The following is a 13,561-nucleotide window of genomic DNA, read 5'->3' as shown; positions in this document are numbered from 1 at the left end:
ATCCAGTATCTCAAAATATTAGAATATTTACATTTGAGTTTCATTAAATGACCATCCTTACAGTATAAATTCCGGGTATCTTTTGTTCTTTGAAACCACACTAATGGGGAAGACTGCTGACTTGGCAATGGTCCAGGAGACAATCATTGACACCCTCCACAAAGACAGTAAGTCACAGTAGGTCATTACTGAATGGGGTGGCTGTTTACAAAGTGATGTATCAAAGCATATTAAATGCAAAGTTGACTGGAAGGAAGAAATTGGGTAGGCAAAGGTGCACAAGCAACAGGGATGACCGCAAGCTTGAGAATACTGTCAAGTAAAGCCGATTCAAACACTTGGGAGAGCTTCACAATGAGTAGAATGAAGCCGGAGTCAGCGCATCAAGAGTCACCACACTCAGACATCTTCAGGAAAAGGACTACCAAGCCACTTCTGAACCAAAGACAACGTCAGAAGCATCTTACCTGGGCTAAGGAGAAAAAGAACTGAACAGTGGTCGAAAGTCCTCTTTTCAGATAAAAGTAAATTTTGCATTTCATGTTGAAATCATGGTCCCAGAGTCTGAAGGAAGACTGGAGGGGCACAGAATCCAAGCTGCTTGAAGTCTAGTGTGAAGTTTCTGAAGTCAGTAATGATTTGGGGGGGCCGTGACGTCTGCTGGTGTTGGTCCATTGTGTTTTATCAAGTGCAAAGTCAATGCAGCCATCTTCCAGGAGATTTTGGAGCACTTTATGCTTCCATCTGCTGACAAGCTTTATGGAGATGCTGATTTCCTTTTCCAGCAGGACTTTAGCACCTGCCCACAGTGCAAAAACCACTTCTAAGTGGTTTGCTGACCATGATATTACTGTGCTTTATTGGCCAGCCAATATGCCTGACCTGAATCTATGGGATATTTTCAAGAGATAGATGAGAAACAGTCGATCCAACAATATACAGATGATCTGAAGGCTCAATAGTGCCTCAGCAGTGCCACAGGCTGATCACTTCCATGCCACACTTCACTGATGCAGTAATTTGTGCTAGGAGCAAGTCATTTGCTGTAATATGTCCTGCCGATCAAGTATTGAGTGCACAAAAGAACATACTTTAAAGAACTTGAACTTTTCTGTTTTGCAAATCCATTTTTTGATTGATCTTAGGAAATATTCTAAGATTTTGAGATACTGGATTTTGGACTTTCATGAGCTGTACGCTCTAATCATCAAAATGTAAAAAAAAAACTTTTGAAATGTTTTACTTTACATGTAGGGAATCTAGAATATATGAAAGTTTAATTTTTAAAAATAATTTATAATAAAAAAATGAACTTTTTGATGATATTCTAATTATATGACCAGCACCTGTATATAAAATACTAACAGTAGGCATGGTTCTAATTTATTTTATTATAAATATGTGGCTATATTACAAGTGCTTGTCTTTTTGACGATTTGCAATGTGTGTGTGTTCACTACTCACTGCTCCTAATGTGTGTGCACTAACTTGGATGGGTTAAATGCGGACAAATTCCAACTATAGGTTACCATAATTGGCCTTCACGTCACTTTTTCTTTTCCATCTCCAAACCTATTCTGTTCACAGCTGATCGGAGGATATAGTGCGTACCCTCCTGCTTTGTTGTAATTTGATGATTTGTGTAAAATAACATGTGTTTTTGCTTTTCAAACTCTGAGTGGTTTTAGTTTAATATGTTGCAGGCTCATTTATTGATAATAAATAATTGATAATAAATAATATTTATGATAATAATATAATAATATTGGGCTTGTTTTTGAAGCTGCGGTTGCTTATTTGTCTCGCAAGAGTTGGCAACTGTGGTTTCATTGTTATCTTGTCTAGCTTTGTTCCCTGTAATCTGCTGTTTGGTGAGATTTATGTCAAGTCAATTCATGTCACGTTATGTTATGATTAGTCAAGTCTTTGTTTATTTTGTACATGCTTATGTTAATTAAATACTGCAGATGGGTTCTCCCCACGTTCGACTCCAGGGGAATCATCACACAAAGCACTAAATGGTTTAGCTCCCCAGTAGCTGAGCGAGCTCTTAACGCATTATAGTCCTTCACGTCTATTGCGAGCTCAGAATTCAGGCCAGTAAATAATAGCAAGAATATCAAAATCAACTGCAGGCAGTAGATCCTTTTCCTTTTTACCACCTAATCTTTGGAACAGTCTTCCTAGCATTGTTCGGGAAGCAGACACACTTTGTCTGTTTAAATCTAGACTAAAACCACATCTCTTTAACCTGACATACACATAACACATTATCTTCTTCTATAATTCAAATCATGTAAATTGTAAGGCTGCATAAATTAGGTCAGCCGGAACTGGGAACACTTCCCATAACACCTGATGTACTCGCTACGTCATAAGAAGAATGGCGTCTACGCTAATATTAGTCTCTCTCTGTTTATCCCGAGGTTTGCTGTAGTCTGCCAGATCCAGGCCGTATACAGATGAGATGAAGAACCTGCATCTAGAAACGATGAAAACGCAGCCCTGAGGTGTCAACTAAACTATCCCCTTGTGAAGGCCTCCTTCCCTTTCCTTTCCCTGTATAGATAAAACTTTATCAAAATGATTCCAGTTCGCATAGATCCGCAGAAACGACTAATTTTTCTGTATTTTGCGGGCCAGACAAGTAATTTGGCAATGTCACTTTGTAAAAAAAGTCTAAACATCTGTGCACATACACATTCAAACTCGCGCAAACCTATAGCCTAAACACGTAAATGAATGGAAAGAACGCATTAAAAGTCTTCTGTTTTCAGTTAAAAAGGTGTAATTTAAGCAGCCCCTAAGTTAATAATTATTTTTTACAACGGAAGTTATTCAATCAAAAACCTACTTTACCTTGATAATAACTTTTTCCTAGAGCTGCTGTAAAGCCAAAACAATCTCTGTCCATTAATTGTCCTATTATCACTGTGAAGCTGTTTTGAAATAATCGGTATTGTGAAAAGCGCTATATAAATGAAGATGACTTGACCTGACTTGACTTAACAACTACAGAGAGACAAAAACAGATTGACCAAGTTCTGAGCGTCTGGCCCAGAGAGGCAGAAAACACACAGAGACACTTTCAACAAGATTAAGCTCAGGAGAGTAAACTTTCACTTCAAAGTACCTTCGTCTACGTGTTCTAGATTGTTAAGGACCTTCTGCACCTACATCAGGGCCTCATCTGTGTGTTCCAGATTTTAGGACCCTTTGGTGCTCCAGGAGATCAGTATCCCACTGATCTTTGTGTTCAAGGCTGTTGAAATAGATTCTGACTCCTTTCCCCACTGCATTGTCACCCAGCTCAATCAGTGGAAGACGTCACCATAATCGGACTCAACCACGTTGAACATATATATCACTTAACCAAACCTCTTGCCAGAGACCTTGGCATTGTTGTATATTATCAGTATATGATTTCCTAATTCATATTAGATGTAATGTAGCTGATGTCTGTTAATAACAAATAATCTTTCATTTATTTGTTTGATGCATAATAAGGTTCTTCACCTTATTATTTTCAGAGAAACAACAGCTTATCTTTCCATAAGATAATGTAACTCTTCCATAGCCACACCCAACTTAATCACTTATATTTAATGTATCTTATGCACTTCATTCCGTTATCATTCATGGTATTCATTTAGTAGTTGTGTTAGATATTCTTCTTTATCTTTTGTTAATAAAATTTATTTTATTACACTTGTGTCTTCCTTGTGCTGATAATACAGACGAGGTTCTACAAGTTAGTATCTTTCAGATAAGTCAACTGACCAACTCCATTCACTTTACATCAACTCTAAATTATTGAACAGCCTCCTGTTGGGACTGTTCTCATACTGCCAAGGTAAAAGACCTTGACTGGTGACCTGAACTAGGAGAAGGGGGAAGGGGTCATCTGATGTACTCATAAGCACACCTTAAGTGACGTGTGTTCCAAAAATCACCACGTCAGCAGTGATGTGATTACCATTCGCTATTTTTGAAAAAAAAAAAAACATCTCCTACTCTAGGGTCATTTCAGAGGGTGTTAAAAATGTATTTATTTTCCTTAGCTTTTAATAATGTGTTATGTGCTAACTGTATGTATTTTTGGTTGTATGTATTTGTTTGTTTTTGCTATTTTCATGTACAGCACTTTGGTACCCATTGTGGTTTTTGAAAGTGCTCTAGAAATAAAGTTAAGTTCAGAGTTGAGTATTTTACTTGGTGTCCTTGGATGGGTGAAAGTAAAATCACTACATCTGCCTGCCTTCTAGTAAGTAAAACCTTGTTTATATTTTATAAATCCTGTCTTCTGTCTGTCTTCTTCATCTTTGGGACGCTATCGTTTCTTAGACGGGGTTATTAAATTTTATATCAGTGCACCAGTTTGGAGGCGTTACTTGATTTTTTTGTTTGTGTCTTTGATGGGGATTCCCTTCTGTGGCTTCCTTGCTGAAAAAGGATTTTCCAGGTTCGTTGATTCGCTGGAGGGCTTTTCGCATCTGGAGTGACGTCTTGGGCAGCCAATCAAATGGTGTGTTGGCAATGAATAGAAGCAAAGTCTCTGCAGTTTGAAGTTGAAGTTTGAAGCAACAACTATAGAGTTGTGGACTGCGGCTTTATGCAAAAACTTAACTTGGAAAACAAGACTCTCAATGGAAAAGAAAAGAACCTAAGTAAAAGAAGGAAAATTAAATGAGACGAGAGTAGTTAGATGGCTTGCATGATGTTGTTTTAGGCTCTAACCCATTTTACCAGTGCTATGCACATCCTTCTCCTAATACTTTGTTTGAATCCAGAGTTTTTAAACTCAGATGTTTGTCCAACCCTTTGAAAGAGTTCTGACCAAGTATGTCTTTGGTTCAAGGGTGTGACTGTTTCTTCTCCTCTCACATAAATTACAATTGTTATCTTATTAGTCACATGGTCTCTTAACTTGCCTGCTGTAGCAGGGGATAATTTAAACATTATTTCTATAATACGAATATGATACATTTTACACAGATTTGATTCATACCACAGGTATTCTTTGAACTATAAATAGTTATCAAAAGGACATAAACAATGAGTGATTAAACGATACTCAAAAGTGTGCATTGCAGACATTATGTAGAATTATGCAACGAAATGATATTTGATTATTTGACATTTGATTAGTCTGTTTAGCATTGTTTTGGAATCATCTGATGCATTTTGATCTGTAAAGGCAGTCTCTGTGGATTTTAGAGTGGATTTCAGTCCTGTGTTCCAGAGGTAACTCAGAGGTCTTAAGAAGTTTTAGGTTTAAGAAGTTTTGTGTTGGGAATCATGCAAACTTATGTGAAAATTTTTGAACAGGATTATGTCGTCCAAATTTTTCTTATTTTGTTGAAATATCTTTTTTTTTTTTTTTCATTTAGTACTGACCGCTGGAAGCAACAGAAGATACTTACGCAAGTTTTCGGAAGACAAATTAAATAGAATTTACCTTGATCTTCAAATTCAAAATGTTTTCACCCCCCGGGTCTTAATGCATTGTGTTTCCTTCTGGAGCATTAGTGAATGTTTGAACCTTTTTTAATAGTTGTGTTTGAGTCCCTCAGTTGTCCTCAGTGTGAAAAGATGGATCCCAAAATCATACAGTCACTGCTGGAAAGGGTTCAAATATGCAAAAGATGGTGGAAAACTGAAGAATTTGCAGGACCTGGAGGATTTTTCTGAAGAACAGTGCTCAGTTTAACTGCTCAGAACAAACAAGTGACTCACGAACAACCATAAAAAAAAAAAAAAAAAAAAAAAACAGTTGTAGATCATCCAGGTAACCACACACAGTATTAAGAACCAATGGTTCCCAAACTTTTGAACGGGGATATTTTAATAAATTCAGCTATTTTTTTTTTTTTGTCTTGTGGACTATATGTAAACATATTTTATGTAAAATATATTACCCAGGACAATACTAAACACAAAAAATAACATGCCTTTTGTATAATCTCTGATAGATGAAAATGTAGCTATTCATTGATAAACAATTTTATATTTCTGATGGATCTGCCCTGATTTCTGTTTTGTAAAAGAAGCTTACTCTATTAAAGAGTATGCTAAATGTTGGAGTTTACATTTTACAACGGGGTAAGTCACTATGGTTTTCTCATGAATCAGAATGCACAGCTGGAGTAATTACATTAAGAAATAAATTAAGGTAAAATTACACGTTCTATTCTTACTACGTGAGTAGAGTTGCATTGCAATAGTGATTCATTCATCTCCCACAAAGCAAAAGTTAGCTCTCAAATGCTCAAAGAATTCACAAATGCATGATATAAAAATTAATTATAATACAAATAGCCGTTTTAGGATTAAACAGTTTTATTTATGTAATATTACTTCATGAACACTGTAAAAAGAAAAACAAATTTTCTTTCAAATTTAATATTTTTTTTAGTCCAGCATGCAGTCACAAAAGCCCCACCCTCAAAAATGTTTTTTGTTTTGAATAACACCCTGTTTAAAATAACACCCTCTATAAAAACAAAATGATTTCTTTCTGACAGCATTCATTGTTCATCCAGCAGGTTTATTAATCTAGCTCTCTTATAGACCCATGCTGATCGCTGCAGAGTGATGGAAGTCCAAAGATCTGCGCCTTCTGCGTCTATGTCCAGGGTTGCATGACTGAGGATGACAGACATTGAACATTACTTACAATGCATTTAAAAAAATAATAATAATAAATAAAAAAAAAATCATTGTTTTCTTTCAGAGAGATTCCAAAAACAACCGCATTATAACATTTCTAATTTGCTTGGAGGTTACTGTCAAAGCAATGCAAGGGGTGGATCATTAAAAAATCCTATGAATATGATACCTGTGCACATCTGCCACTCTGTACCAGGCAGAGGTGAACCTGACAGTGCAAAAAAATGTGATCAGAAGCTCCTGTGAATGTGAACATCCTGAAGGAGAAATGGCTTGTTGTGTCAATGCCATTCTGTAAAACTTCCACTGTTCCATCCTCAGGATTGGGACATCTAGAAAAAGAGGAAATGAGTTGTATAAGCCATTTCACAAGTCTATAATGCTTAGTGCTCCAAAAACCACAAGATTAATCCAAAGTAGCAAGCAGAATTTTCTAAGCAGAATATTTTTCTTAGTTTTCTGTCAGCTGTGCATGAGAATTAATTTCTTGAAAATGTGATTCCCGTGGAAATAACACTACACATATGGAATTACCCAGATGTACTTACAACTCACTTCTCAAATTATTTTACCATTTTCCCTATTTGAGACAGCAATAAATGCAGTCAGTTAACCATGAAAACTTAAAGTCAGTTACTCACTCTCTAATGATCAGATTCCAGCGAATTTTATATTCACTATCATTAACTGGTGTCGCCCAGCAGTTGTCCAGAATTGTTGCAATCTGACTTCTATCCACTCCTTCCACCTCAACCGCCACGTACATCTGCTGGTTCACCTGCATTTCCACATCCCCCTCATATGGGCTAGTAAACTGTGCATCATGGTAAGGAATCATGCGGATCTGGTATGTGCCCTGGCCAGGAAGGTCTATGCTTACCACACTGTGGGGCACAATGTAAAAGTTACATTAGCTCTTTCTTCAGTACACAATGGGGAAAAAAATGTTAAAAAGGAATAAGCAGCAATGGGCATGACCAACACATAAAAAATTAGCACCAAACACTACAGTATGGTTGGGATGCACAAAGAATTTAATTCCACAAAATTATTCTGGTTCCTAACTGATTTGGTTACCAATATAAAACATTTAGAATAGACCACATTAACCCTTTAAGACCTAAAGGCTTTTTTTTTTTTTTCTGAGCAACATACACAAAAGTAAAGACTCATAACTCCAAAACTGTAGCAAGGAGAGTCAAAAGGTAGGTATCATTTGATAGAACACTTTTTAAATATAGAAAAATATAAATTACAATTTTAGAAAATATAAAATTACATTTGGACATTTTCATGCTGAGAAACCGCTGATAAAAGACAAAAAATATCTATAGTATTTTTCTTTTTTTTTATTTGACATGGAATAACTCAGGAAGGCAATAAGATCGGAGAAAAATTCTTTTTGGTGATGCTCTCCTATATGTGAGCTGCATCTGGTTCAAGTTTTGTGGTAATAGCATAAAGTATAGTTGAATAAAGTGTTATTCATTTTTTCGCAGCCAGATGGTGCCCACGGGCGGTAAACTCCGGTTTAGAGGCACTTCTCAGCACTCGTTGGGAGTTTTTCAAAATGATTAGATGCATTAAAAAGCTGAGCTTTAAAATGATATCTATTTTGTGTTATTCCACATTGGAAAACGAACATGGATGGTTCAGGGAACACTGGATACACACTGCATACCGGAAAGATGAGAGACATGTTTTTAGCCAAGTATGTTACATCATTCCGTGAGTAATATCTTGTGATCAACGCAATATATTATGTTGATTTTGGGTTCATTTTAATCGAGAATCTGCTTTAAATAATGATGTGCCATTTTCCATGATCTGTGCATTTTTCATGAAGTTATGAGCACGTGAAATCTACATATTTGTATTCAGTTAGCGGCTGTGCTGTTTTTGTTGTAAATGCATATTACTCAGACTCATTAGAGGGTGAAAACAACGGAACAGGACCATGTGGGAGGCTTCATCTGAACGAGTAAAGTCTCTGGTTTTGTATGCAAAAAGAATTTTTGTGCTACCTATATGGGTTCAGTTTTTATTGGCTCTTAAACAGAGACACGCAAATGGGAGCACGGGCGCTCCATCCGGTCTTAAAGGGTTAAGAAATGTATTCTTATTACTGCCCTCTGTTACCAGCAACATTATTGGAGCTTCATAAAATCATGAAAATTATCAAATTGTACTTATTTTATGTTTACTTTTATTGAAAAATTGTCTCAAAATAATACCTCAATTCTCTTTCAAAGTGAAACTCAACGCCGTGCCATGGAGTTGATGATGATCATGATGATCATGAGTCAGTATCTGAAGCACGTGTGCTACACGGCAATCTTGATTGGCTACCACAGTCAGGTGACATCACAGGTGCACTGGCAGGGTATATAAGGGTGCCTAGACAGAACATCATCTGTTTTCTTTGTCTTCAGGAAGCTAGGAGAAAATCATGTCTAGCAAAGCATTTATGAGATGTGTCATGCTATGTCAGAGATATATAACAGCAGGAGATTCACATGATCTGTATGTTATATGTCTCAGAGCAGAGCACACTTGATCAGCCCTCCCACCTGGCTCTTTTCAAGGGGATGGGAGCCAGGCGTCTGGTGTACCTTCCCTTCCTCCCTGATCTCCATAATGAGTCTTTGGGATAAACCATTCTCGCCTCGTGTTTACACCCCTGTAGTGAACAGCTACAGGTGCTGGTCATATAATTAGAATATCATCAAAAAGTTGATTTATTTCACTAATTCCATTCAAAAAGTGAAACTTGTATTTTGGTTTTGTTTCACAATCCTCTCCAAGGTGCAGTTATCCATATTGCTTCTACACTTTTTTTTCTACCATATCTTTTCCTTCCCTTCGCCTCTCTATTAATGTGCTTGGACACAGAGCTCTGTGAACAGCCAGCCTTTTTTGCAATGACCTTTTGTGTCTTGCCCTCCTTGTGCAAGGTGTCAATGGTCGTCTTTTGGACAACTGTCAAGTCAGCAGTCTTCCCCATGATTGTGTAGCCTACAGAACTAGACTGAGAGACCATTTAAGGCCTTTGCAGGTGTTTTGAGTTAATTAGCTGATTAGAGTGTGGCACCAGGTGTCTTCAATATTGAACCTTTTCACAATATTCTAATTTTCTGAGATACTGAATTTGGGATTTTCCTTAGTTGTCAGTTATAATCATCAAAATTAAAATAAATAAACATTTGAAATATATCAGTCTGTGTGTAATGAATGAATATAATATACAAGTTTCACTTTTTGAATGGAATTAGTGAAATAAATCAACTTTTTTTAAACTAATTTAAAGGGGCTTGCTGAACATGGCTATGTGGGGATGCCCCAGTTCGAAGATTTGCTTGTGAGATATCTCATTCTTGGTGTGGTGACCTAGTGGAAGGCTCCAGCCTTGCCATCGAAGCCATGCCAGATGGCATCTAGGCTCAGTGGCGAGGCTTATGTGATGGCAGGTCAGGCCAGCGGAGCTCTGCACACCATATAGGTGTTGCATGCGTATCAAGCCAACCTATTAAAGGATCTGAGTGAGGGAGCATCTGCTCTGCTTGTGTGTCACTGTCCTTCATTTGTCACCCCTCCCGTCTATCTGGAGGTGATAGTGTGGACATAGTGTTAACAGGACTGTTAACATGATTTCTGGTTAGCATGGAGTATTGGAACAGAGTATAAAAGTGGACTTTATCACAGTTAGTGACCCACTCTCTTTTGTTCGCTGGAACAGTAGGAATGGGCAACCATCATCTGACAAGAGCTACTTGGTAGAGAGTACTATGAGAGCGCTATGGTGCACTGCTTTCTCGGTAGCCTCTTCGGTTCATCCTGGAGGTAATAGTTGGACAATTGTATGTCAACTAGCTTCCTAGGAGAGCCGTTACTGAGTGAAGCGCTTTCCTAGAGGTTCAGTGGCTGAGTTTTTTGGTCCTCAGAAGAGTTTTTTCCCATAGCATCAACTCCGTAATACAGTGTTAAGTTCCACTTCAAAAGGGAAGTCTGGGTTACGTAGTTAACCCTGGTTCCCTGAGAAGGGGAGCAAGACACTGCGCCATGTTGCCATATTTCCGGCATGCGTGTACATCTTCCTTCAGACCATATGAAGTTGATCATGTTCTTTCTAGCCACCCTTATATACCTTGCCAGGGCACCTGTGACATCACCTGACTGCAATAACCAGTCAAGATTGGCGTGTAGCACATGTGCTTCAGACACCAGCTCATGAGGAGCATTCCCATAGCGTCAACTCCATGATGCAGTGTCTCATTCCCCTTCTCAAGGAAATGGGGTTAGCATACCCCAGTTTAAATACCTGATTTAGTGTACTGATTAAAGTACAGATACCTTGATGAAATATTACTCCAGTAAAATACAAAAAAAAAAATACAACAACAACAACAAAAAAATTTTTTTACCTGGACATACCTACATATAAAATGTGCATACTCAAAAATTCTTTCTGCTGGGCCACACTGCCCTTTGCTCATTGTGTACTGCAAATTCTGTTAGATGTTATGATAAATTACTTGTTACAATGTTTCTCATTTTAAGGCTACTTTGTATAAATGTATCTGCTAAATTAATAAATGTATACGTTTACAAATAACATTTTTTTTATTTTTTTATTTTTTTCCTATTTGAAAGATTCCTTAGTTCTGGTTCTGGGTTTGGATATATATATATATATATAATATACATACATACATACATACATACACACACACACACACACACACACACACACACTAACATATACAGGTGCTGGTCATATAATTAGAATATCATCAAAAAGTTCATTTTTTTATTATAAATTATTTTTAAAAATGAAACTTTCATATATTCTAAATTCCCCACATGTAAAGTAAAACATTTCAAAAGTTTTTTTTTTAAATTTTGATGATTAGAGCGTACAGCTCATGAAAGTCCAAAATCCAGTATTTCAAAATATTAGAATATTTCCTAAGATCAATCAAAAAATGGATTTGCAAAACAGAAAAGTTCAAGTTCTTTAAAGTATGTTCTTTTGTGCACTCAATACTTGATCGGCAGGACATATTACAGCAAATGACTTGCTCCTAGCACAAATTACTGCATCAGTGAAGTGTGGCATGGAAGTGATCAGCCTGTGGCACTGCTGAGGCACTATTGAGCCTTCAGATCATCTGTATATTGTTGGATCGACTGTTTCTCATCTTTCTCTTGAAAATATCCCATAGATTCAGGTCAGGCATATTGGCTGGCCAATAAAGCACAGTAATATCATGGTCAGCAAACCACTTGGAAGTGGTTTTTGCACTGTGGGCAGATGCTAAAGTCCTGCTGGAAAAGGAAATCAGCATCTCCATAAAGCTTGTCAGCAGATGGAAGCATAAAGTGCTCCAAAATCTCCTGGAAGATGGCTGCATTGACTTTGCACTTGATAAAACACAATGGACCAACACCAGCAGACGTCATGCCCCCCCCAAATCATTACTGACTTCAGAAACTTCACACTAGACTTCAAGCAGCTTGGATTCTGTGCCTCTCCAGTCTTCCTTCAGACTCTGGGACCATGATTTCAACGTGAAATGCAAAATTTACTTTTATCTGAAAAGAGGATTTTCGACCACTGTTCACTGTCCAGTTCTTTTTCTCCTTAGCCCAGGTAAGATGCTTCTGACGTTGTCTCTGGTTCAGAAGTGGCTTGGTAGTCCTTTTCCTGAAGATGTCTGAGTGTGGTGACTCTTGATGCGCTGACTCCAGCTTCATTCTACTCATTGTGAAGCTCTCCCAAGTGTTTGAATCGGCTTTACTTGACAGTATTCTCAAGCTTGCGGTCATCCCTGTTGCTTGTGCACCTTTGCCTACCCAATTTCTTCCTTCCAGTCAACTTTGCATTTAATATGCTTTGATACATCACTCTGTAAACAGCCACCCCATTCAGTAATGACCTTCTGTGACTTACTCTCTTTGTGGAGGGTGTCAATGATTGTCTCCTGGACCATTGCCAAGTCAGCAGTCTTCCCCATTAGTGTGGTTTCAAAGAACAAAAGATACCCGGAATTTATACTGTAGGGATGGTCATTTAATGAAACTCAAATGTAAATATTCTAATATTTTGAGATACTGGATTTTGGACTTTCATTAGCTGTACGCTCTAATCAACAAATAATAAAAAAAAAAAAAACTTTTGAAATGTTTTACTTTACATGTAGGGAATCTAGAATATATGAAAGTTTCATTTTTTAAAATAATTTACAATAAAAAAATGAACTTGTTCACGATATTCTAATTATATGACCAGCACCTGTGTATATATATATATTTTAATCCAAAGCCACTGGTACAGTATCTGCTAAATTAATAAATGTATATGTTCACTAATAACTCTTTTTTTCTATTTGAAAGATTCCTTATGTCTGGCTTTTTTTTTTATTTTATTTTTTTTACATTTTTCATTTGAAATATAGTTGCATTCTCCATGAGCCATTGGTTACAGTGCTGTACAGTGTATAAAACAAACAAACAAACAAATAACTCCCCAAATATTGCAGGGTTGTATGTTGTAGAAAAAAATATGGTACAATATCAAAATCACAGTTTCTAAACGTTATATTCAATTCCTACCTCTGTTCAGCTTTAATGTCCATGGGCATAGAGAGGGTCTGGATCAGAGGGTACGCACAAGAAAATGCAATGTTCATCCATCTCTCTCTTGTAATAAGACCCAATGGCAAGTTAGAATGAATGAAGTTTTGGTAGATGAAGTGAGTGTCATTATTCTGTGAAGACATTAACAAATATCAATTTCAAGTCAGTTTACTAATTGTCACAGATATTTATAGATTAAAATACATCATCAATAGTAGCACTTGTGAGAAAAAGGTAATGAACCAAGTATTACCGA

At 37.0% G+C, this 13,561-nt stretch overlaps 1 long non-coding RNA gene across 1 annotated transcript; it reads right to left on the bottom strand.

Moving 5' to 3' along the window:
- Nucleotides 1-6,321: 6,321 nt before the first annotated feature.
- LOC127505195 (uncharacterized) lies at nucleotides 6,322-10,852 on the bottom strand. The gene is made up of 4 exons (XR_007927631.1): nucleotides 8,904-10,852; nucleotides 7,311-7,553; nucleotides 6,839-7,001; nucleotides 6,322-6,645 (listed from the first exon to the last, which is right to left on the bottom strand). It is a non-coding gene; the product is annotated as an uncharacterized LOC127505195 (long non-coding RNA).
- Nucleotides 10,853-13,561: the final 2,709 nt, after the last annotated feature.

The sequence above is a fragment of the Ctenopharyngodon idella genome, chromosome 22 (assembly GCF_019924925.1).
Source record: "Ctenopharyngodon idella isolate HZGC_01 chromosome 22, HZGC01, whole genome shotgun sequence".
NCBI lineage: Eukaryota > Metazoa > Chordata > Actinopteri > Cypriniformes > Xenocyprididae > Ctenopharyngodon > Ctenopharyngodon idella.
This window is presented reverse-complemented; position numbering and strand designations above follow the sequence as displayed.